This window comes from Ambystoma mexicanum, chromosome 1q (assembly GCF_040938575.1).
Source record: "Ambystoma mexicanum isolate Mex_15411 chromosome 1q, UKY_AmexF1_1, whole genome shotgun sequence".
NCBI classification, from domain to species: domain Eukaryota; kingdom Metazoa; phylum Chordata; class Amphibia; order Caudata; family Ambystomatidae; genus Ambystoma; species Ambystoma mexicanum.
In genome coordinates, this window is record NC_090922.1 from 997,584,450 (window position 1) to 997,611,524 (window position 27,075).

Sequence of the window (27,075 nt, forward strand, 5' to 3'; positions counted from 1 at the left end):
TTAGATTAAAGCGCTATATAAAAAACAAATTATTATTATAATAATGTCCCTTGGTGGACACAGGAGCCTTGGTGAATGTCATCAGTGAACAAGGATATGACAATCTAATGAAAGCTCCTGCATTACGACTATCTGAAGTAGACATATGTCTTTATGGCTCAAACACTCCTTTACTGTGCAAAGGGACGTTTGCAGCCGTGTGCACCTAAAAATCCCATTTGGTACATATTCAACTAGATGTCTTAAAGGGTGCAGATGACGGTGGATGCATTCTTAGTTTCAAGAGGGTGCTTGACATGGGGCTGGTCCACATTTTGGTGATGTTAAATGACTGTTTCCTTCCTCGTTCAAGGGTCTAGGAAAGCTAAAAAACTGTCAGGTACATCTGTATATTGAAGACAAACAAAACTAAACTAATTGCACAGCACTACAGGGGAATACACATGAATATCCAAAAGCAAGTGGAGAAAGAGCTGCACAAGCTATTGGATGAAGACGTTATTGAACCAGTCACAGGACCCACACTGTGGGTGTCTCCAATTGTCCCAGTTCCAAAGGATCTAGACAAGGCCTCATCTATGTGTCAACATAAAATGCCCAAAACAAGCAATTAAAAAGGGAGCACCATCAGGCCCCCCAAATTACAGACATGATTCATCTCCTAAATGGAGGCACAGTGTTTTCCAAATGAATCTTAAACAATGGCTACCATCATCTGGAACTGCCACCGGAGTGAGACACACTTTGGTCTTTTCAGATGCCAGCGTCTCAGATTTGGGATCTGCAGCAGAGATTTTCCAGGAGGAGATTCACAAAGTTATCAATCACATCAACTATAGTGACATTTTAGTGTTCAGAACGTCACCTGAGCAGCATGATGCAATGCTTCTCAGGTGTGCACGGTACGAGAGGCATCTCATTTCATACTAAACAGGGAGAAGTGTGAGTTGACATTTTTTGGGTACTTATTTTCAGACAAGAGAACGAGACGAGACCCAGAAAAGGTGGTTGCGTGGAATGATGCCCCGAGGCCTACGTATGGATCTGATCTTCATTCTTTCCTGGGTTTGGTGAGTTATTGCACACGTTACATACAAAACTGTCAGTGCCCTGTTGCGAGACCTCATTAAGGCCCAAGCAGAGTTAGTATGGACCCCACAGCATCAGGAGGCATCGGTCTAAAATGCTGAAGGCGCGTTTCCTGCGTATTTGGTGGAGTTTTTTTTTTTTTTTTAAACAAAAAAACAGAATCCCATTACACCAGATAAGGGGAGCAGGGTTGTCCCCCCCACTTCCATTACACGGATAGCGGGGGGAAATAAAGTAAAAATAAATAAAATTAAAAAAAGGAAACTGCACCAGTTCCAATCCACGTTAGTGGAAAGGAACTGATGCCACCACAGGGATAGAGGGAGGTTAGTGGCAAACACAGAGTACTTATTTATTGATTTGGATTTATATGCAGTATAGAAGTATGCAGCCGTAAGGTAGGAAGGGAGCAAAAGAGGAAGGTGATCTAGGTGAACACTGGTCCTCACCATTTTTCTATTCGGCATTTTTTTGTCTATATTTTCAGCAGCGCAGTGATCACATAGATCCTGTCAGAAGGCATCCATGTCCATCAGAAAACAGCCATCGGCGGCAGAAGACATGGTGTACTTTGATGCTGACCGAGTGACGGAGCGGTCAGTGGATGCGAGCCCAGTAGGGTTGGGGGCTCTACTGGCGCAATATGATCCACAGACATCACATCACAAGCACATTGTGTCATACAAAAGCAGGAGTCTCTCTGCCATGGAACAAGCATATTCTCAAGCTGAGAAAGGAGGGCTGGCGATGAGAAAGGAGGGCTGGCGGTAGTGTGGGCATGTGAACATTGTAATTTGTTCCTTTATTGGAAAACATTTACCACTGCAACACACCATCAAGCCCTCCTCATGATCTATGGGAGTCAAAAGGCGTGGATGCTACCTCAAATTGCCCGATGGGGTCTGAGTTTCCAGGATTATGATTTTCACATTGTTCATTGTCCAGGGAAGGAAGTCAACCCAGCAGATTTTCTGTAATGCCACCCTACGGTATCATCCTAAGTGGAGCTGTCCATTTCTGATATATCTATCAGTTACATTATACATCATACGAAGCAGATGTGTCTAGAAGTGGATACGTTACAAAGAGTGTGAGCTGGATATTTTGTTTTCCATCATAAAGGAATGTCTCAGTGGGGCGTGGCCAGCAGCCGGAGTATGAGCGCGTAGCTCTCTGTAGCTCTCGGGCAGCCCGTCAAGATTCTGATAATATCCTGCTTGATATTTGGTGCAGCTGTCCCCCGGACCGAGTCTTGGCTGTGGGAAACTGCGGAGGCACAATCTGTGTAACTCGGGGAGTGAGACAAGCTGGTTCAGAGCCCTGGTGCAGAGAAGTATACCTGACGCGACTGAAAAGTCCAAAATGGCCGCCAGAGCCAATCGCGGGCACCCAAGCGGTGCATTACAACCCCAGCAGGGTATTCATAGCAACTCATGCACAGAGGTAACGTGCCCCAGCTGCAAAGCGGAGGGACAGCAAGGCCCCGGCAAACTGCTGGGACGTGCATCGGAGCAGAGAGAAAGAGCGGCCAGGTCTGATGACGTCAGAGGAAGAGGCACTGCCGGACGAGGGACGTGGTAGCAGAGACCAGCAGCTGAGCAGCACCTCAGCAACATGTGTTCCTGACCCGATTGGAGGGGTGAACAGGAACGGAACACCCATAGTGAGCCACACTGCTGCAGGAGTGCAGAACGGAGATCCACACAGCAGCATATTGATCCGGGAGAAACAGTGGAGAGCCAAACCGACGGTGAGACCGCCCTCTCCTCATTATGCCATAAGTGAGAACCGAGGAGTTCCCACCTCCCAACAAAGTAAGGGCTCGGTGAAGCAAACACTGAACGTGATATCAATGGGGAGCTGAGACTACAGACCCAAGCCCCGCCAAGAATGATCTAGGTGGAGCTGAAACACAATAACTCAGAGCCCAGGGGCCCGGATAGCAGCATAGATCCTTCCTTATACACAGCGACGACTGTCAGAGAAGTGGTGGTAAGGAGCATGACAAGACCCTCGGGTGGAATATACCAGACTCTCCCACTCGAGACCCCAATTGGGGAACTGGGAGATCTCCCTAACTACACCCCCAAAGGGGAGAGCGCAGAATTTAGAAGGTGTTTGCATGCCGAGCTCCGGGAGGGTCTATTGAAAGTGGATCAATATCAAGCCGGACTCAGGGGGTAGATGCAAGACAAATGAGAGGACCGAATCCAGAAGCCCAAGCAGAGGAGGGAACCCCCTGTTATGACCTTAACTGAGGTCAACATGTAAAAGGATACGCTGGAAGCCAGGAGCTCTTCATTAGGTCACTTTAATCAGTTGTTACATCAGAAGATTCAGTTACAGGATCAGAGGGGAAGCACACTGGCTCCCACCACCCAGGCTACATCATGTCAACTGTCCTGGGTGGAACACTCAACACACAGCATTCCACTCAATCATACCCAAACATTCCATTTGTGACATCATACCTCAAACACTCAGCATACATGCAGGCAGAAGGCCAAACAGACTAACAGGACAGAGGATGTCAATCCTAACATCCTAACACCTCTCTTCCTTCAGACCCAATCCTAACACCCCCCCTCCTTCAGGGGAGAGGAACATTGAGTGAACAAGAAAGCGTGCTAGGACTGAGCAACCTGATAGCAGCAGCAATGGTGAAGGGCCAGCAGAAGATGGACAAGTACACAGACCCAAAAACAAACACAAAAATGAGGAGACACGCTGGGAGGCAGAGGGGGCCGTGGAGGGGTGACTCTGGATGCCCTGATGTAAGCGATTCAAGCCACAAGAACCTCCCTTGAAGGGAGCATCAAGGAAGTAGATGCATCTCTGCTGAGAGCAGACCTCCGGAAGGTGTAGGAGAGGGTCACGGAAGTGGAGCAGAGAGTAAGTACCGCGGAGGACGGAGGATTCCTCAAGAATCAGGTGGCGGGTTTGGTGGTGGCGACCAGGACATTGGAATCCAGGGCTGAGTACGCAGAGGGATGACCGGAAGGTGTAGGAGAGGGTCACGGAAGTGGAGCAGAGAGTAAGTACCGCGGAGGACGGAGGATTCCTCAAGAATCAGGTGGCGGGTTTGGTGGTGGCGACCAGGACATTGGAATCCAGGGCTGAGTACGCAGAGGGATGATCGCGACAGTGCAACATTCGGCTGCTGGGTGTCCCGAACAGAGACGCGGAACCCAGTATGGAACTCTTTGTGGAGCACCTTATCTAGGACACCCTGGGAGTGAAGGGATTGTCGAAACTTTTCATAGTGGAGCACCCACAAAGGGTGCCGGGCAGAGCCCCACCCCCTGGAGGACCACCGAGAGTCATAATGGCAAAAATCCTAAACTTCAGAGACAGAGATGCCATCCTGGAATCCCGAATAGAAGGCTATTATGAAGTCGTGAACACAAAGTTACGTATTTTCACGGATTTCACACTGGAGATGCAACGTCAACGTAAGACCTATGATGCAGTGAGGCGATGCCTCAAGGAACTTAAATATAGGATGTTTTTTCCCGGCAAAATTGAAGGTGATCACGGGTGGGAAAACATGGTTCTTTACAACACCGTAGGAGGTGTAAACTTGGCTGGATACGCAGTCGCAAGGGTCAAATGTTCATGAGGCAGGGAGGAAGCAGACACATCGGTCAGGGGACTGAGACGGGAGAAGGAAGGGTGGGAGATTGTGAATGGTAAGAGGAGACCTTTAAAGAGGTATGACACCAGCTTAAGAATAAGGGTGGGATATGCATTCATTGACGGGTGAGACGGAGGCTGCAGGAGGGGGGGGGAACCCCTAGACCAGTGACAGCTCATCCACTGGGGGGGGGGGAGGTCCGGTAGAGGAACGGCTCGAAGGTCAACAGTTATGGGGAAGAGGGATACAGACCTTGGTTGGGGGAGGTCAAGGGAAGGGAAGAGGGGACATGGGGGGTGGGGGGTGGGGGGAAGTTGGGGAAGATGAGGGGTCTAGACAAGAGCTTTCCCAAGGGGGGGGCAAGGAGAAGTAGAGGGGATGGGGGAGATGGGAGGAACAGAGGGGGAAGTTGGGGGTGCTACCATGTTGGCATGGTTGCCTAGTTGCATGAAGTAAGGGTGGTAGAATGGATTGGAGCAGCATATATGGGACAGGGGAGTAGCGATGCGGTGGGAAATGAACAGAGAGGTAGAGACAATTGTACCCAAATAAGGGGCGACTGCTTGAAAATCGAGACCTGGAATGTTCCAAGGTCTAGGTAAAACAAGTTAAAAATGTCAATGGGTAGGGCGGGTTTTCTGAAACGTCAGGGGATACAGCTGGCCCAGATACAAGACACCCATATGATACGTAAACATTTGGATTTGCTTAAGAGATGGTTGGGAGGAACGGTAGTAGGTACATTTTATTCCAAATACGCAAGGCGGTGTTGATATGGGTAGAGGAGCGGGTGCCCCTACATATAGGCAAGGTGGTAACTGAGGTCAGGAGAATACCTTCCAGCACACCTTGGAGTGCTACCAGAGACATTTGTGCGGTCTTCTTATGCGCCCATTACTTTCCATCGGTGATGCACTTGGTGGGAAGGGTATCATGAGGGATTGTTTATATGGGGAGGGGATTTTAAATTTGCCTTCTCTACCCCAATTTGGACAGTACGGGGAGCTCAGGTTTACTGAAACAACATGCACTGTCGTCACTGCGGAAGATAGTAGAGGATTGGGACCTGGTGGAGTTGTGGGGGGGGATCGCAAGGGCAGGATCATGGTTAGTCCTATTTCTCAGGGGCGCATGGAACTTACTCACGGCTGGATTACTTGTTCGTCGCAGCGGAACATTTCTGCAGATTTTGGGGTACGGAATACCTAGGAAGGATGCTCTCAGATCACTCACCCCAGGTAAACATGGGGCAGGGGGATACGGCAGAGGCCACTGCTGTGTTCCTGGAGAATCTCAGTCGTGGATGTGGAAGATGGGGCATTTTAGAAATCGCTGAAGGAGGAGATGTTAGTTTTCTTTGAAAACAACCAAAGCTCGGTGGAAAGGTGGAGAACCCTATGGGAGGCGTTCAAATTCACGGTGAGGTTAATCTGTATAGCTAAAATCAATCGGGGTCAAGAGAACTCTACAGGAAAAGTTCAGAAAATTGGACAGGGAGATTACTATCCTGGAGTAGGAAGTGGTGACAGGGCAGAACAGGGGCACGGAATTAGCTGACACTTGGCATTGCATCGGGAGACACAGGACTCACTTTCAAGATTTGATGGGAGTGAGAGGGACATACGGATTCACAGTGAGGGAGGTGAGGCAGGGCGATTATTGGCCTGACTGATCCAACAGGAGCAGCCCCGGCACACCATTACTTAGATCAGAGGGGATTCCGGGGACTTAACCGTCACCCAAGAAGGCATCAATGCAGCACATTTCTATCAATCCTTGTATACAAGTGAGGAGACATATTCGGAAGAGGATGCACGGGACCTCCTAGATATGGCAGAATTACCAGCCCTCGCGGGTGAGGCCTAGGAAAAGCTAGATTAACCAATCGAAGAATACGAAATATGCAAGGCGATGGGAAAGGGTAAATCTCCGGGAGGGGATGGACTCCCGGTGGAGTTCTACTGTAGGTTCGAGGAACTATTGGTAGCATGATTTAAGAAGGTCTATGACGAGGCCTTTGAGACAGGGATGCGGGAAGCAATAATAACTGTCCTGTTAAAGGAACAAAGACCCGCTCGAGTGTGCATCCTGTCGCCCAATTTCGATATTAAATGTCGATGCAAAGATCCTGGGAAAGGTAGTGGCCACCAGATTATCCAGCGTGGCCCCATGTCTGGTACACCTGGACCAGTGTGGGTTCGTAGGGGGGGGGGGGCGGAGCACCACAATGAATCTTCATCGGTTACATCATGTGATGGACCACGTCGGACCACATTAGGGGCTCTCGAGAGGACATGGTAGTGGCTTCATTCGACGCTATGAAGGCCTTCGACTCTGTGGAGTGGCCTGTGGAGAGGCAATGGCAGTTTCGGGTGCTAGGAGCCTATGGGTTTGGGGACAACATATATTGCCGTTTGCGACTTCTGTACAACGAACCAATGGCAAGAGTGAAAAAAATTACTGGGTGTCACAGCTATGGACATTATGATTGGGTGTCACAGCGATGGATGTTAAGTAGAGGGACGTGGTAAGGGTGCCCGGTCTCCCCAATATTGTTTGCGATGGTCCTGGAACCATTGGTAAGATACCTCAGTGTTAGGCAGAATCCTATGCAGTTCCCTTAGGGAGCACTACACAAGATTAAGACTACAGATGAGAGCAATAAATCCCCTTTGGTATCAGTCTGTACCACAAAGATTTAGTTGGTAGCTGTGGCTGAGCAGTCAGACTTATCTAAAGAGGGAGATGAGCAGTATTCAGGGTTTACACAATAGGACTACAAGGAAACACTGACCAAAAGCTTTGTATCAAAAAGAATATATATTTATTTTACACACTCTTAAGTTCACACACAAATCACTATCATTAAAGCAAGTTAAAACAGTCGAGAAAAGTATACACGACTCCCTATTTAAATTGTAGACAAGTTTGAGCAAGACTGAAAACTGAGCAAAATGGCACAGTGTAAACCAAGCGGAAATGGCACTAACAATTTCTTCAGAGGGAGGGAAAAGGACAAGTCATACAGGATTAGACTCCTAAACACACCAGCAACACTTCCCAATTGGATTGTGAACAAGTTAGGCAAGGCAGTACTTTAGCAGTGAAAACCGAGCAAAATGGCACTTCAACAATATAAAAAGGGGAAGTAAAGGTGGTTATAAGAGTTTAGGTGCACCAACACATTTCTTAGTGAAAAGCAATCTAGAGAAGGCAGTTGTAACAGATTTAGCCAGAGTCAATAGGCCTGTGCCAGAGTCGATGGTACAAGGCAAGTGCCCAGGGTCAAACGGTTCTAGTAGCTGCAGTCAAGTCTTTGTTTAAGGATTTGAAAAGGCGGATGCAGAAGGTAAAAAAGTTATGTTAGACGAAAGGGGCGGCCAGCCCAGAAGGTAAGTAAAGGATTTAAAAGACCTTTAACGATACCCAACGAAACTGGAGGCCTGGTGGAACAATGTACCTTGAAAGTCTGCAGTGGCGGTAGTTCCTGGTAGTTCCTGGCAGTTCCTGCAGTTCGGGAGATCCAGCAGAGGAAGAGAGGCTCTCGTCGTGGAGGAAGGTTCGAGTTACTGCACTGCCCAGGGATGAAACCAACCGCGGTGATGTCAAAACGAAATAAAGGTACGCTCCTTTAAATCGCGGTCGTGGTGGACGGGTGCCTGGCTATCTGGTCTCCTAGTGCTGGGCACTGGCGATTCGACCAAGGCAGGTCCTGGAAGGCGTTTGGCAAACTGGTTGTCCCCACCAGCTCAAGGGAGGAAGACTCTTGCAGGTGAAGATCTTTTGGAGTCGTTGGAGAAAAGTGGTGAGGATCTACAGCAGGGCTTCACCGGTGGTTCAGTCGTTGCAGAAGTCTTCAGCTTCTCTCCTATTCGGGTTTCTTAGTTCGAGTGGCGACATCTTGTCCACCAGTCCTCAGAGCCCTGCTTTGATGCAGAAAAACCCCCATTCATATAGCCTGGCTGTCACTCACACAGTGGGGTGGCTATCCTGGCCGGTTAACACCCCAGCCTATCAGGGCAGAGTGCGACTTGGGTTTCCTAGGTACAGGGTGCCTATTCCCCCTCCCACACATCCGGTCTACCCCAGACTCAGTGGCGCCGAAAGGAGGGCTTCTGAGCAGAAGCCCGCCAAAAGGACGAACAAAGGATCCCCGACCTGGGTTAGGATTTCAGAGAAAGACACGAGAAAGAAATATTATCAAAGATCTGGCAATAAAAACCTACCAGAGGAAAGTTAATATTATAATAAACCGGCGGTATGTTCGAGGCTGTCAGTAAAAGTGGTAGGCTCGAACAATGGGAAAATCCCAGGGGGAAATATTTGCGGTCGAATATTTACAGTAGTAACAACTACCACCAGCCAGAAACTTTGGAGCGAGGGAATGGACTGTACCCCCCTCGAAAATGAACACCAGGGAAAATCTATTAACCCTTTCCAGTACTTCCATAGTAAGATGGGTTGTACTGGTTTTGTTCATAACTATTTACTAGTAAAGTCAATGGGGACTTTACATGCCCTGGAAGACAGTAGTCAGTCCCAGGGTATGGAGTATGTTTGGGGGTCACTATGACACCCCGGTGTTACTGCACTGAGGGTGCTGTGTAACACACATGTAAAAAGAGGATACCTATGAGGGTGAGAAAAACCCCATAGACCATAAGCACAAAAGATAGCACAGATAAAACACACATCAGCAATCTGTCTAAGAGTGGGAAAAAGAGTGTCACTCTTAGTATGAGAGAAAAATAAACCCTTCAAATCCAGCAAAGCTGCTGGGGACTCTATAGGTAGGGGAAATTAGCCGTAGAAGAGAATTCCCCTTAACACTCAGGAAAGAAATGGGGGATGCAAGCATCCTGGTGGGAGGGGTACAACACATGATCTCCTTATACGCTGATGATTTGTTATTATACGTGGGGAATCCGCTAAACAACCTACCAATCCTACTAGAAGTGCTGGACAACTTCCAAAAGTTATTAGGATATTGCATCAATATAGAAAAGGTTCTGTTAGGGGGGTCTCCACGATCGGGATCCGACGGCCCTCCCGGACTGGGGACTCAGATGGGAGGGAGGACTCATTTCGGTATCCAGATTTTTCACAGTATCGAAGACACCTGTGCATACAATACAGGCAGAGCACTCTCTGGGATTCCAGTTCTGGAAGGCTTTACCGCTATCGCTGATGGGCAGGGTAACTTTATGCAAAATGGTAATTCTCACAACACTCCTCTATTATTTTACCAACATCCCATATACCATTAAGAAAGTCTTCTTTAAGATGTTAGATGAACGAGTTGGGGAGCGATTGTTAAATTCAGGGAGGAGAAGGGTCTTGCTGGCAATGCTACGATGTCCATGTAAAGAAGTGGGGGTCAACCTACCAAACTATGAGCAATATTTTATGGCAGCCCAGCTACAGGCAGTGTTAATGTGGGCAGATTCTGAGGGGAGCTGCTTGCAGGGTTACTGGGGAAGTCTCTCGGCTCATCGAAGTGGAGTGAAATTACTGTGGGGTGCCATCAGGAGGGAAGGGGAACACAAATGTTTTTCAGGTGGTATGAGAGATCTGAAAGAAGCTTGTGAGAGGTAAACAGGTAGTGGGCCTCTATAATGCATACTTAATGTGGAGCGTGGACTCGGGACTCTGGTTGGCAGTACGGAGAATGGGGTTCTCAGGGCTGGTGGATAAGGGGTGCACTACGGTAGGGACCTTGGTTGAAGGAGGTAAAGTGATGCCATTTGAGGAATGGAGACAGTGATATGGGATTTCTAGGGGGCAGTTTCTATTTTACGGGTCAATGGTTAAGTGCTTAGCAAGAATAAGGGAGGACACCGCAGAGGAACCCGCTATAAATCCTGTAATGGAAGGGCTACTGATGCGGGGGTGGGAGGGACGAGCCAGAATCTCTAGGATTTATCAGTCAATAGGTGACCTGTTCCAGGGGGAGGAGCTAGCAGTCAAGGCCAAGTGGGAGAGAGATGCAGGGGAACAGATCCCAGAAACAGACTGGGCGACAATGTGGGAACAGATCCGGAAGACTGAGAAATGCTAGATTGCAATTGATACAATTGAATTCCCTACATAGAGTATATGTAACTCCAGTGAAACTACACACAATGAACAATAGTTTGAGTGCGGATTGCCTGAGATGTGGGGTAGGGCAAGCAGGGATCTGGCACATGTTATGGGGGTGCTCAGTGGTTGCATACTTCTGTCAAGCAGTAGTATCAAGAATCAACAGTCTACTGGGCTCCAGTTTTGAATGTATCCCAAAAATATGTTTATGGGGATTACTGCAGAGTGGGAAACGCCACAAAACACGGAGGCGGCTGGCCCCATTTATGCTAGTACTGGCCAAAGGGAGATTGGCTATAGCATGGAAAAAAACGGGGTGCATTCTTAAGACAGTGGATGGAAGACATCCATAGGTAGGGGACGGCGGAACTAGATAGATATCTTCACCCGAGACCCGATGTTGAAAGACTGTATGGTGGTGGATTGGAGCCACCTGTTAAATGAGTTACACTCCTCAACAGACTTGAAGCCCCTGTGAGGGTAGGACTGCTGAACTGGAGTGGGGAGGTGCCCCGAAGGGAGAAGCAGTGGTGATGCGGGAACAGTCAAAACAGGGAGTCAGAGAGTGAAGGGACCGGGATGGGGAACATGCATGGGTGTGCCCCCACTGTGTTTGTGTACCCTTGAACTCATGGCAATGTTTTGTGACTGTTAATATCAAATTGGGGAACCTCTCAGACTTTACCTTGAAACTGTATACAGACTGCTCTGCCTAGAGAAGATTACGGAAGTGACAATGATGTACTGCCCTCTATGCTAGGTTATGTAATTGCTCAGATCTATGCTGCACTGCTTTGCACTATGTTAAAAAAGATTTACAGAAAAAAAGGGAGTGTCTCAGACATGGCAAGTGGAAGCATCCCAAGCAGGAATGAAAGAACAGATAATCATAAAAGCCAACAAGATAGTAATTCACCTTTCCATGAGGAACCAAGTAATAGAGATGGAACACGAGGGCCACAGGAGACATTTTTTGACAAAGCGATCGCTTTGACAAATGTCGTGATTCCCAAAGACGGACAGGAGGGTAGAAGAAGCCCTTTTGTTTTTGAAAAAATGTTAATGGTTTTTACAACAAACAAAACATAACCATCACACCTGACATTTTCGGTCACAAGCTTCTTAGCATACCTTTACATATTATTTATTACTGCCTTCCCCTTTCCCCCCACTTTAACTCGAGCTTCCACCTCAGTTCTTCGGATTGTCCTTCTCTTGGGGTTAATCCCCTTCGCCGTTCTCGGACGTGTCATATTCACTGGAGTTGGCATTGGAGGATCCCAACAATGTGGCTACCAATTGTCTCCAAGGTATCAGAGGTCCCACTTCATTATCCTCCCCTCTTCTGGCTGCCTCGTACCATACTACTGTCTCGCCATCTGCCCATTTCAGTAGATCGTTCCACCATACCTCTAATCTGGGTCTGTGGGCTGCTTTCCAGCTCATGGCTATTCTCCTTTTGGCCAGAATGTAGGCCATGAGGTCCTTGAGTTTGCAAACGTGTTTCAGGTTGCGTGGTCTGGTAAATCCACCATCATGCACGCCCATACGGATTCCACATCTAGCTTGATTCCCTTTTCAGATAGTCTAAGCTTAACTTCCTCACAGAATTTTCGCACCTCTGGGCACGCCCAGAACATATGGATCATCCCAGCATCCACCTCCCCGCACTTGGGACATTTTTGTACTTCTGTACCCACAAAACTGGTGATCCTGCGGGTGTCATGTATGCCCAGTGGTAACATAACTGAATATGCTGCAGCATCGCGTTCGTAGAGATCTTTTTATTATATCTCTGAGCTCTTTCCCACTGCCCGTCTTGCATAGGTTCTCCCGCTTCCTCCTCTCAGTCCCGTCTCAATTGGGGCAACTCCTTACCCACTCTAGACATCACCAGTTCATAGATCCGGGATATTTCGTGCCCTCCCTCCGAGATATCGTACACCGTTTCTATGGTAGTATGAGGTTGTTCTGCTAGTGCTGTTTCTGACCACATTTCCTTCACCCGTTTAATTATTCTAGTATATGTGATATATTGCCCGTATGTACCCCAGTTTCAACCACTATCGTTTGGAAGTCCAGTGCCTTCCCCTCTTGCCATATATCTCCCAAGGTCGCTAGGCCTACCGGCTCCCAGTGTTTGCAAGATCCCTTTCCTCAGTTGCTCATTCACCCCGCATAATGCCACAAGTGGCGCCTGCGGCGAGCATGGGGTCGGATTTCCCATAGCTTGACACGCTTTGTGCCATGTCTTCCAGCCCAGTTCCAGCAACCTCGATCGCCCATGCAGCTCTGGTTTGGGTTGCCATATCAGTTCATTTAGAAAATAGGGGTTGCATTCACCCCTCAGCAATCTGGATTCTGCTGTCTAGTCTTCCGACAGCCACCTTGCGACATATTGTAGCTGCCCTGCCAAGTGGTCTATCTCAAAGTTCGGCAGGTTTATGCCCCCTCTGTCATACGTATTCTGTAATTTCCATAGGGCCACTCTGTTTCTGGAGTTGTGCCACAGGAAACCTCTACATATACTCTAGACTTTGATAAAAAAAAGCATTTGGGCAAGACGTGTGGGATATTTGCGAAAAAGTGTAATAGCCTAGGTAGGACCACCATCTTGAGCAAGGCCGCCCTTCCCACCATAGCTAGGGGGAGCTTTGCCCAGAACCCTATGCTGTTATTGATACCTTCTACTGCCCTCTCCGTGTTATATTTGTGCTTGTCTACAATCGTGTGATATATGTTAATCCCCAGGTATCTGAATGTTCTGGTCTGCCAGGCTATCTGCAAAATGGGTAAGTTCTCCTGTGGGACTCCTCTGTACCTCCCAAGAGGAACATGCACGATTTTTTTGGGGTTCACCGCTATGCCCGAAAGAGTCGCGTAGCGCTCCATCACCTCCAAGATGTATTGCAAGTTTTCCTCTGGGTACCGCAGGTATGACAGTATTTCATCCGCATACAATGATATCACGTGCGGTCCCCCCTTAGTGTAGACCCCCATTTCTTCGTACTGCTGTCTCAAATAGATCGCTAATGGTTTTAGTGCAAGGATGAACAACATCGGGGACCATAGACAGCCCTGTCTCGTGCCTCTGCTAAGTTGCCATTTATCCGAAATTATCGCTCCCGTTTTGACCCTGGCTGTTGGGGAGCTATACACCATTTTCCCCCAGCGCAGGTACCCTGGTCCCATCCCGTACTCTTTCAAGGCCGCCATCATCCAAGACCACCTTTCGGAGTCGAAGGCTTTCACTGCATCCAGTGAGACTATTGCTATTTCGCTTGGGTCGCCCTCTGCCTGTTGTATGATATGGCGGAGCCTCCTGTGGTTATCAGATATGCTTCTACCTAGGACTTATGCGGTTTGATCGGGGTGTACGAGTTTGTTTATTACCCTCTTCAGTCTGTTCGCCAGCACAGCTGTGAGAATTGTACTGTCCGGGTTTAGCATGGACAGTGGTCTGTACGACCTACAGTCTGTGCTTGGCTTGTCAGGTTTAAGGAGTGGAATAATTACGCCTCCCTCAGAGATTCCGGCAGTCTCCCTTTCTCGAAGGCCTCGTTTAGCAGGCTATAGGAAGCATTAAAGAAGATCCTCACCGGTTTCATCAGAACGCCCACTATCCACCCTGCTCCACTGCAGATGTCACCTCCTCTGAGTTATGTTATGTGGTCTTGTGCATATGGGATGTGACCAAGCAGTTTGGGCTAGGATTGCCCTTTTTGGGGTGGGACCAAGCTGATTTGCATATGGTCTTTCCCCTTTCGTAATGGCTTGGCAGACGAAGAACGATTGTTTGGAGGGTAGCCAAGAGCAATGACACAGTTCAGATGAATTCTAAGCCTTCTAGACATCACCTCTTATTTTGATGAAGCTGAACATGGCATCATTGGAAGATCTGCACCATCAACGAATGTGGAACAATCAAGAGAGTCATGACCAACTTGCACCCGAATAAGGCCCATCAGGTTGATAGAAGAAATTAGGTGATTGAACTGTTTTGCTAAATGGTGGTGGGGAGGAAGTGTGGCATGGCTTGGAGCCAGAGCATGAACCATGGCTCCCCAACTGCTACTGGCCTGATCCAGGCAACTATGCCCGGACTGGCAGCGCATAACCACAGACCCGACGGGGAAGCGCTGGTTGTGACGGGGAACGCTTAGGAGAGCAGATGGTGCAGGGATATTGTCCCCGTTTCCCTGGCGGCCCTATAACCAATATGGCACCTCGCACCTTGCATCCTGCCGAATGGGCCTTTCGCCGGTCATCTACCCAGCGTCTGGCCGGGGCAGTCCAGAAGCAACTGAGAAGTGATCCCGCGGGCTGGGGCTCCCCTACAGTCATTGCCACAGGATGAGCTCCCTGCTTAATTTTGACAGCTCCACTGCCCACCACGGATACTGGAGGAGCAGGCTTGCGCTCACCCTCACCCTCACTGGGTGATAAGCCCAGAGCTTCCGGGTCTTCAAGCCAACTGACTGGGTGCGGCGTGAAAGGTCATCGGCAGCGCCAGGCTGGGGGCACTGCCGGTGCCTCTGTGGGAGTAAAAAGGGGCTGCACAGATGGACTGCAAGTTCTGCCCAAGGTGGGTCACATCTGTGGGAAACCGTGCCTCGCTGTGGCGTGTGTGCTGGAGCGCCACACTTATTAATGGGAATTGAGACCAGGGGTCCCCACCTGGGTCACTGGGAGCGAACCCGGCGCCAGCCAAAGAAGCCGCGAGACAAGGTATACTGCATTCTGGGAGCCAGTCCGCCAGAGAGGGGCTTCATCTGTGTATCACTGCTGCCACTGCACTCAGTGGCCCTCCTTGTCTTACCCTCTGCCCGCGTCTAAAAACCCTGCGCACCGAGTGCAGAGACCCTGGGGCCTAGCAGTGCTTGCATTTCACACTACAGCCACGGCGGGCAGGCACAGTTGAGCTCATGAGGCTGCCAACTCACACAAAGGCTGCAATCCGGATGGTAAGCATTGCTGCCCCTGGAGGGTGCGCTCGATGAAGGAGACGGAGGAGCTTCTCAATCCAGATGTTTCAAGTGGCACTTCGCGCTGGGAGCAGCCCCCAGTGGGGGCTGAGCGAGTCATGGGCTTGAGTGAATAAAAGAAGGAATCTCAATGGCCCAGCCAAGACTGTCAATAGGGGCCGAAGGTGATTTATTGCACTAGAGACGGGGGGGGGGGGGTGAGGGTGGTTTGGTGCAGTGCGGTAGGACTGTAATACGCCTCCTGATCATATTGGGCTGTGGCAGGGTCTCCTAGTTGGAGCTGGAGTGGGGGACAGTTATAAAATGTTACATGCTGAGGCACTGCACTGGTCTTGGAGATCTAGTGGATGCCCCTGGAGTCCCCTCAGTAAGGGCTTGCAAGGGGAGGGAGGCTGGCGGCGGGTCTGGGTTAACGGCAGTTACGTTAATTGTTCTTTGGGCCTGGAGGGGGCTAGTTGCCCCAGGGAATGTGGGCTTTGCTCATCTGTTCCCATGTTGGATTGGGGGGGGGGGGCTTGTAGGGGATATTCTCATGGTCAAATTTCAGCCAGTAAGGCACTCCATCACGGTGCAAGCCAAGAATCCCACAGCTGCAGTACTCTTCAGCTGTAGGCATACGCCAAAGGTAGCATGCATCACACTTGTAGCAAGTCATGGCTGACAGAAATGTAACAGAACTCAGCATGGTGACCTGGAACGTGCAGGGCCTTAAATTCCCAGCAAAGTGAAAGTCAGTCACCCGCAGGCTAGCAGAAACACAAGCAGATGTAGTCTGCCTGCAGGAGACGCACATCCTACCCACAGACGAAAGGCGGGCCAAGTTTCATCAGTTCCCTAGATCATATTTCGTCATGTCGGGGAGGAAAAAAAAAAAAAGAGAGTAGCACTGCTGTTCAGCAAAGAGCTACCTTTGACCGAGGACCTGATGAGCAGGCACATACTAGTGAAGTGACGGCTGTTTGAGCAAACACTCACATCAATCTATTGTCCAAACAGTGTGCAGGACCGGTTCCTGCAAGCCTTTGCTCCAGACATCTCCTTTGCTGGAGGCTGGATCCTCATGGGGGTGATTTTAATCTGATCCCCAACCCAGCGGCTAATAAAACACTCCCACCCACCAGAGCGGACTACAAACAGGCCACAGGGTTTTCCCAGTTTCTGGGGAACAGGGGGTCGTGTACATTTGGAAGATATCCAACCAAGGGGTGCACAATTACTCGTTTTACTCATGTCCACAGGGATCTTTCAAGAATTGATTCAATCATTATGTCCAGCCCAATTTTCCCCAATCCTTGTGAGTGTCAACATTATGTCATGGGTGATCTCGGACCACACCCCGGTGGTGGCCTATATTCGAGCCACTGGCTTCCTAGCCTGGCCCTGGAAACTGTAGGACTCTTTGCTACAGGACGCGGCACTTCGGCAGAACATTTCCGCTGCCCTAGCCATTTTGCAGAAAACTCCTCTGCCGAATGCTCGCCCTCAATGATCTGAGACACTAGGAAGGCTTTTTTTTGGGGGGTCGGGGGGCTAGTTACATGTGCTGCAGCACTCCGTAGAACTAGTAAATTGCAGCAAACACAATTAGAAGACAGGGTCCGGGCTAGAGCATGCGGATAAGATCAGTCTAATAGAGCATAGCCTGACCTCAAAGAAGCGAAATCCCTTAGCTGCACTAAGCTAATAAATCCAGCCAAGCCCTCTCACACACCAAGCAGTATTATTACGCAAACAGCAATAAGGCAAATCGCCGGCTGCTGGTGTACAAATTAAAAAAAGACACGTGTGTAACAACATCGGAACATTGATGGACCCAGATGGGTCTCTGAAGGTCGTGGAAGAGGACAAGTTAAATGCTATGGGTCGTGGAAGAGGACAAGTTAAATGCTATGCTAGAACACCACAGAGGCTTTATGGCTGGACCCCGGTTGGGAGTCTATGTGCAAGCACATTATCTAGCTACCATCCCCTCCCTTAAAATCCTGCCAGGACTGCTGGTCCCCCTCAGACACCCCCCCCCCCATCTCATCCAAGGAAGTAGCAGCAGCAATCAAGTCCCTGAAGCATACAGCGTCGGTGCCTGACAACTCTATTAAACCTACGCCCATGCTCTAACACCCCACCTCACCGCCTTTTTCAACTCCTTCCTGGTCACAGGGCATAGTACAGCATCCATGGAGGAATCCAACAGTGTTAATCCCGAAACCTGGTAAAGACCTGAAAGACTGCAGCTCACATTGAAGAACAACGATGCAAAAATCTTCTCCAAGATCCTAGCCTCTAGACTCTCTGGGGTCCTACGTCAGCTGGTCACCTGGTACAACCAGACCAGACGGAATTCGTTACGGGACACACCACCCACGATAATATCAGGCACATCCTAAACCTCATTAAGAACGCTTCTAGGGAGGGAGTGGAGCTTGGCATTGTGTCACTGGATGCCCATAAAGCAGTAGGTCCGGTGGACTGGGGCTACATGGATAAAGGTGCTCACCCACTTCGGGATTGGCAGGAACTTCAGAAAATGGGTCTTGGTCAATTAACAGCAGCATACCACTGCGCTTAGAATCAATGGGTGGAGGTCCTCTAAATTGGAAATCTCGCGAGGCACTCGGCAGGGCTGCTCACTGTCGCCTCTAAACTTTGCACTGTCCATGGAGCCCTTCGCCACCAGAATCCGAGGCAACCCACAGATAAAATAAATTCAGGTTTGGGGCAGCCATTGCTACAAAACCTCTTTATACGCAGACAATGTACTACTCTTCCTTACGTAGCTGGGTCCCTCCATTGATGCCCTGTGGGAAGAGATCCCAATGTTTGGGGAAGCATCAGGCATCAAGGTTAATTTCCCTAAATCGAGCACCAGGGGTGTTAACATCCTGCAGAGGCAGCTAGAACTGATCGCAAACAATAGCCCAGTCACCTGGGGAAAGGCCAGCATCACCTATCTTACCAGGCCAACTTCCCATGGTTATTTAGGACCCTGTTGGATGACCTAAAACACTGGCACAAGCAAGAGGTCTTGAGGCTTTGGAGAATTGCTGCTCTGAAAATGAACCTAGTCCCGAGACTCCTGTAACACTGCCTCACTCTGCCGGTCGAGATTTCGGAAAAGAACTTGGGTAGGTTACGGGGGGGGGGGATGATGACGTTCATCTCAGGCAGCAAAAAAACATGGGTGGAAAAGAGTGTGATGCTCAGAGGGGTCTCAGGGCTGCGGGGAGGCAGTCTAGGGATCCCAGGAGTCTCCAGGCATTGCCTGGTGGCGCAGCTATCCTCTGCCTTCATGTGTCAAGACTCAGATGACCACCCCAAATGGTGGTAAATCGAAGAATCCTGAGCCCCAGTCCCTCTTTCGGTCCTGCCCCATCTTAAAATGGTGCATCAGGTTCTGGGCGAATGCCCGCTGGCTGCCAACAAAAACACTGTGCGCTGCTGGAGGAGAGTGGTCAGGCTTTGGGTTGTCAACACTTCCTTAGGACCGGTCACTCCAGTTGGGGCAACCCAGAGTTCACACTGGACATTGGACGCACAGTGTTCCACAGATGGCAGGAGGATTGCTTATCTCAGCTGAAAGATTTCTTTAGCAATGGTAACCCCCCCAGTGCTTCGAGGAGTGCAAAGTTAAGTTTTAGATCCCAGAGGAAGAGAGATTTAAGTATGCTCAACTCTGGCACTGGATGTCGCACCATCTCACAGAAAAGAACGGCAGCAGAGAACTTAACGCTTTAGAACTCACACTAATGACCATCGCACCTAGGGGCAAGGTTTCAACCCTCTACAAGCTACTGCATAGGTTAGACCCCTCTAAGAAGGAAAGCTTTACGACCAGGTGGTAAAGGGACCTGGGGCAGAGGAGTGGAGCCGGATTCGGGCCTGGACGTTCAGAAGGTCCAGATGCATCACAAATAGAGAAGGAGCAGGGAAGGTGGTATATCACGCCAGAAGTCTTGCACAGGAGCAACCCTTTGCTGTCCCCGCTGTGGTGGAGGGGATCCTTTGAGGCGGGCTCGCTTTTCCACCTCCTGTGGTCTTGCAGGAAGTCAGCCTGATTCTAGAAGGGGGTGTTGGCACAAATTAAACAGATTTCCGGGTAGGCAATCCCCTGGGATATGGTGTTGCTGGGAAATACAGGAGACAGGGCTTTTCCCCTGCTAGGCCCTATGGCAGAGGTAATTACGCACCTTCTTACACAGCGACGATCACCATAGCACACCTCTGGAATAACCCCAAGGGACCCGCTACGAGTATGTGGTGGGTAAAATGCTGGGACAGCTGCGGGGGAGAAAAATTGAAGCAGTGCGCCTGGGGAAGCAGGGTAAATTCAATAGCATTTGGTCCCCATTCTTTGAATATGCAGAACGGTTCCGTTGGGTTGGTATATAAGCCACTGAGACACAGATGGTGTACAAAAAAAAAACTGACCCAAGATGGGAGGCGAGACCTGGATCTGCAAGTTGCTTAAGGCTCCCTGCTACCCAAACTACTGCATGCAATTTAGCAGCGTTCTATTACCATGAGGACTATAAGATCGCCAGGAGCACTTCATTGGCAATGTGACTATATGCTTGTGTTGGTTATTGTAGCCCCCTCTTTGTTGTATCCGTTATCTTCAATATAAAGAATATGTTGGGTAAATAAAAAGGGTGGGGTTGGAGTTATAATGTCCTTCCCAAGACAGTCCTCCATATATGTAGGAGGGACTACAGTTCAGGACAAGAAACCAGACATGACATGAGGTGGAGGAAGAAGTTTTTTTTGGGCGTGGGGGGGGTAGTAAAATAAACCTCTGTGCGGGTTGTATTTTATTGTAAACGTTACCCGCCGCCACATAACACACTTTCCCTTATGCTGGTCCACGGTAAGGTGAGTTCCCACCCTGCAGGCCCCTAATCTGCACCTTCCGTACTTGTTGGCGCACCGAGCGCGGCCCTGTCCCCACCTGCTCCTGCTTCCTGATTGCGTCAAGTCCCTCTTCCCTCCCGCCTACTCTGTGTGTTTGACCAGTAGAGCCTCGTATCGCTTCCCCCAGAGCAGCCCTCTGCCCGGCAGCCCCAAGGCTAAGGGCCCCTAGGCAAAGGTCAGCTCCCACAGTAGAGACTCTGTATTGTGTCTACAGGTGTCAGCAGGGAAAGCCAGTGGCCAGCCGTCAACCAGCAGCGACTATCAAGGTAGGTGTGGCATGGGTGGGGAGTAGAGCAATCACTCTACCCCGGAAGCCCTGCCACATATCAAACTAGGCTAGATGATTGGGATAGTACTGCGATTATTACCCAGTGCCACACTGAGAAAGTACTGTGATTGTTGGCCTGTGCCGCACTGGGATGGGGCTGTGATTATTAGCCTGCGTCGCACCCTGAGCGAATTGTTAACATTGCCTTGAGTCACATCTAGAGAGTACCACATTGAAATAGTACTGTGAATATAGGCCTGTGCCACATTGAGATAGTACTGAGAGTGTTAGCCTGTGCTGCGTTGGGATGGTGCTGCGCAACCTTAAGAATTGTTAATGTTGCCCTGAGTCACATCTAGAAAGTGCCACATTGGGATAGTACTGTGAATATCAGCCTGTGCTACATTGGGAAAGTACTGTGAATATTAGCCTGCGTCACACCGTTAGGAGATTGCTGTGAGTCACATCTACTGTGTGCCACATTGCGATAGCACTAGAGCTGCCCTATCTATATAACCCCGATCAGACCATCCCCACAGCCACACATAGTTTGTCTCGACCTTAACCACATATTGAACCAGGCACACGCTATCTGGCAAGCACACCACCAGACTGATACAATGCTGATACAATCGAAAACATCTCCCCAGAAAAACCATTTACCCCTTCAGGAAAAAGAGCAATGGCAAAATGGTTCACTCCCACTACTAGACACCATGAAAAAGAAGAAGCGGGAACTAGAATGGGAGGAAAGAATAAGACCAAGATAAGAAAACTCAGTTCCACAGACAAATCCAATAGTACAAGAAGGAAAAAGGCAAAGAAAAGGCACCATGACGACAGAATCACCAAAGCCACCAACACACAAAAAGAAATGTTCAACATCAGAAACGAAATGGGAAACCCACCAGGTTGCGTCAGCACTCCAATACCTTCACAGATACTATGCAACAACCTAGCAACATTACAAAAACAAAATCAACATCATACAAAACAGACCGATCAACCCTAACACACAACCAACCGGATACGAGGAGCCAGAGCACAAACTCCAATACATCCCGCAAATATCAGTGGAGACATTGGTCAAGCTGGTAAAACATAGCAAGAAAGCAGGCTCGCCCATGTATCCCTGTCCCCAGACATCTACAAATCAATCCTCACACAAGGAACGCCATTTGAATATTACAGAAAACTCTTGAATCAGTTGCTTGCGACAAGGACCGTACTACGATCCTTCAAATCAGCATTTATTAACCCACTTCTTAAGAACACAAGCAGCGACGTGGAAGACCTTTCCAACTACAGACCGATTTCAAACATCCCCAACCCAGCAAAACTCCTACAAGCCCACATGGAACAGAATCGGCACTCCTTTCCATCTGGGATGACCTAAAAACAAACGCCAACTCCAAAACAACTTCAGCACCGATTCTGCTCGACCTCTCGGCATCATTCGACACAGTAAGCCATGACACTCTCATCAAGAGATTAGACGATATAGGTATAACAGACTTAGCAGTACTCTGGGTTAAATCAGAAACTGTATGGATTAAGCCCTTCAAAACTACTCCACAAGTTAACGACTGGAGTACCACAAGGATCCTCACTATCACCACTGTACTTTAACATCTACCAGACCCCACTAATCAAGATCTTCAAAAAATACAATCTTACATGCTACAACTACAGAGACGACACTCATATCCTCTACAAAATCGAAGAATCACAAGCAGAACACTCAACTCTAGGAGAATGTCTTAAAGAAATCTATGACTGGATGAACGCCAACAACCTAAAAATCAACCCAGGAAAGACAGAAATCATGATTATATCCAAAAACCAAGAAAACAGCACCTACATACCATTGCCGATAGAACTGTGAACCGTGCCCACACCATCAAAGGTAGTCAAAAACCTGGGAGTCCTAATGGACAATGCACTAACCTTAGAATCACAAGTAAATGCGATAATTAAGAAATGCTTCTTCCTCCTTTACTCAACAAAAACAAAACACTGACAATCGTCGCCCTCATATCAAGAATCGACTACGCAAACAGCCTCTACCTTCGGGATGCCGGAACACCTCCTGAAGAAATTACAATGCATCCAAAACACAGCAGCTAGACTCCTCCTCAAACTATCTAGAAGAGACCGCATCACACCGGCACTAGAAATGCTACATTGGCTTCCAATTAAACAACGTATTACGTTCAAAACAATGTGCATAACACACAGGGCAATCAGCGGACAGAATTCCTACAAAAGAAGATAACCATCTACAAACCAACACGACTCCTCAGATCAAGCAATGAAATCCGCCTGGAACCAAAGCCTTACGCCAGGAAAAAACTAGGGGGCTCCTCTTTGTCCGACCTGGCGGCAAAAACCTGGAACAACCTCCCGAAAGCAATTACAAACACCAAAGACCACTAAAATTCAGAAAACTATTAAAAACCTGGCTCTTCAACACCCCAGAACCATAATCAACTGAAACAAAAAAACAGGAAATGTAAAGAACAGGCTAAGAGAAACCATGACGGTACAGACAACACCTAGAACCAACAAAGGGGAAACTCCCACGAAAACAAGATAGACAATGCTAGGTGGAACCAACCACAAGCGACAACCCAATCAGGACAGAATAATAACAACAAGGCTGACACAAACAGGCACAACTACCAACCTTACCCACTCAGACAGAGTGATGGGTATGGGTGCAGGTCGCAAGTAGATAATCCTGCATGGACAAGTTTGCATGAACCACAGACTGGGATGTAGGGGCTGGCCCGAGTTAGAATAAAGATAGAAATGTAAAGACTAAACAGCACAACCTAAGGACGGAGAGAGGTTAGACAGCCTTATCATGCTGAATCTAGATCACTGTATGGAAGATATTTTTGTCTAAATCTCGAAAGGCACACAAACAGGAGTGTGCGTCTTTTCCGGACAACAATTCTAAGAACCGACCCTACTAAAAACCTCACCCATCTTCACACACCTCTCAAACCCCAACTAAACACAACCATACCTCTTAAACCACAGCAACCCGCATGCACTTCACCACACCACAACAACAAACATACTACACAGACCTTCAAACAACAGCACACAACGGACTCCGACCAGAAACCACACCAAAAAGCTCGGCGAACAGCGTTAACCGAACTGGAGCAGCCAACAGTACATCACAGCTCCCTTGCTCCTCTCCAAACTTTGTCCCATTAAACCCCCTAACCTACCCCACTTTCTTTCAGATCCGTCAGAGGGCCAGGGGACCACTCCGGTGGTGATAATGCGCGGTACAAATATCCTTTAACATTAACATAGGCTCTAATTGTTTGCTTACTAATTATATGATTAAGAGCAAATCACTTTTTGCAATAGTCAAAAGGGAGAGTAGTTTTATTTATGATAGGTAACTTTTAATGATGTAGAAAAGGAAATACCACAACTGTTCAGTTGTATCCCAATGAACGCGCAGTCTTTGCCTGGAGTCTTTGGGACATCACCCTATGCCATAACCATGGATGTCAGGGGTTACGAACAAGGATTTTAACCTGTGTACATAAAAAGTTTTAAAAAACTGGCCATCTAAGCTGCCCCCCGTTTCCCAAGAAGCACTGTGAAAAACAATGAATCATGCATTTTTACTAACAGCAAGTATGTACATAAAATTACTAGCCCAACAGCATGCCCAGAGCCTGGTAAAAGGGGTGGTGGCATATCTCCATTACAGAGGTGAGTAGGTGTTCAGAGCCTCGACCAATTATCCGCCAACCGCTGATTCCCAGTCTCTGGTGGCAAGGTGTACATATTGTGCATCGCCCTCGTCTACAACTAAGAGTCAGCGTGGTTGACCCCCTGTTACGACTGTAATAAAACCCCCTGCCTTCGTGTTGCCTTACCTCTAAGCGCCCGTTGTAGGGGCGCGGCAGTGGGCGTTTGCAGAGGGCACACTCTGGTACTGCAGCAGCCAGGCTCCAAGCAACGCTTGCCGTCTCCCTCTGCTGTCACTGCTACTGGGAGGTAGGAGGAGTATCGCTTCCGGGACGTGAAGGATGATGAGTGCCACCGTGCGGTCCAATAGGCACCCTTCTCCACTCATCGCAGCTGAGTCCGGCATCACCCATTGTAATGCGGTGACCTGGTTGGTCCAGACCTCCACCACTAATGGCTCTACAGTCTCATGTGCGTTGGAGGCTTTCGACTAGATTAGCGCATTTAATGTAACGAACAACAAAAAACTAGCACACCAGCTAAATTAAGCAGCTGCGCCACAAACGAGGAATATTATATGAATACTTTCCACTACCTCCCTTACCAGTATTCTTTGCAACACACAATTCGTGATTTTTTGTCGAAGTCAGGATCATCAACATGATATTTTTATTTGTTGTAAGTACACATTTAGTGCATTTTTAGAAAACATATTTTACAATGAAAATGGTAAGACATGCAATAAGTAGTAGAAAACATCACTTTGCTTTTTTCTGGCTTGTATTTTGTAAAGAGCCTGTCATTATTTCACCTGCTGAGGGATTGCAGGCTAATTATTGCACATTTTCATATCGCATGGCATTTTCATATCTAGTGTACTAGAACTTATTTATTTATAACTTTTCTCTTTCCAGGTGACTAGGCTCCTGGCTATCATATTGCACTCACTGCTCTTTGGGGACTGTGAACTAGAGAATACTGGGCTATGCCTGCACTGATGATTTTTTGGCATTGTGTATGTAGGCGGCTTTCAACAACAAATATATCGTTATATTTCTAAAAGTAATATTTCTAATCTTTTTTACCACTTTGAACATATGCTGCACGCCTATCTATCTTTCTAAAATGCAATAAAAAAATACTACGTTTTTATATGTCATTTGTGTAGGAGGGGCCTACCCGTGGGACCGCCACGGGTGTCCCTTCTCGTTAACCCTCACGGCGCCCCCCCACTCAATGAGGTCGCTCAGCCAGGAGTGCGGTGTAACGCATACTTATTTTTGGGCTCTCTGATGTTACTCCTGTGCCCCACCTCATTTCCCTTTCCTCTCTCCCCGCACCTTCACATTCACCCAGACCATTAACAAGGAACATCACAACTTCCCCCTGTTTTATACTGATGGTCCACTTCACCACATTTCTTTATGAGTTGATGTGGTCGCATTCGTGCCCTTTGTGGTTCCTCCGAGTTGCACCTAGTGGGACTCTCATGGGTGTCACTTTCCAAATCAACAGGATCTCCGTGATAAGAAACATCCGACAGCTGAGAGCCCTCTCCACTGTGGTCTTTCATCCTGGTTCTCCAGAGTCCAGACTTCTCCCAACACCTTCTCCAAGTGATGTCCTTCATCAACCCTTTCTTCTGAGTGACCACCAAGGGGTCTTCATGAACCGCTGTTGAGTGTTGTGGTTGTTTAGTGGTTGTTTCACTAATACTAAATCAACCAACCCCAAATAGGACTCCTTTGCTCTTTGTTTTGCATCAGCATGCCTCTTCATCTTTTCTTTCGCCTCTTCATCTCTGCTCCTCGTGTTCTCATCTTCTTGATGTGCTTCAGAGGTCTTCGGGACATGGGGTATCCGTGTTCGGGTTGCGCCCAAACATTACTTCCGGTGTGCTATTTGTAATGCTTGCTTCAGATTTGCCATTAATCTCTATTGTCCCATAGACCTGGGGCCATAGCAGCGTCACTTATTGGTGCTTGAAGCCCATGTATTCCACAAATGTCCTGAAGTCTTGCCCTGTAAACGGGGGCTCATTGTCTGTTGTTGAGACAAAATAAGAAACAACGGACTAATGAGAGAGGCGTTGTGCAGTAAAGCATGTATTCCTAATTCTGTGTGGATACTTTTCATTAAGAGGCTAAACATTCGAACAATAACGATTCCAAATTCGTGGTTGTTAGGAAAGATTTACCTTAGATGCCATTTTCCCTCCATTTGTGAACCCCCCCAAACGTTTTGCTTTTGTTTGGATTACCTAACCTGACTTCTTCCAGTGGCGCACAGCCTTCAGCTGCACTTCTCGGGGCTTTCACTCATTTGTTGTGGGGAAACTGACATGTCCTTCAGGTTGTCAGTACTGGGAAACTATGTTTCCCTTAATCTTCGAC

The 27,075-nt window shown here is 48.4% G+C and overlaps 1 protein-coding gene across 2 annotated transcripts in view; it reads right to left on the reverse strand.

The window, feature by feature from the left end:
- MIGA1 (mitoguardin 1) overlaps positions 1-25,055 on the reverse strand; it is a 1,504,768-nt gene extending 1,479,713 nt beyond the window's left edge. Inside the window, exon 1 of one of the 2 annotated variants that reach the window (XM_069641662.1) lies at positions 24,871-25,055. The gene's annotated coding sequence lies outside the window, so the exon portion shown is untranslated. The remainder of the gene's footprint in view (positions 1-24,870) is intronic. The other variant, XM_069641663.1, reaches the window with a different exon arrangement.
- Between the last annotated feature and the right edge of the window lie 2,020 nt (positions 25,056-27,075).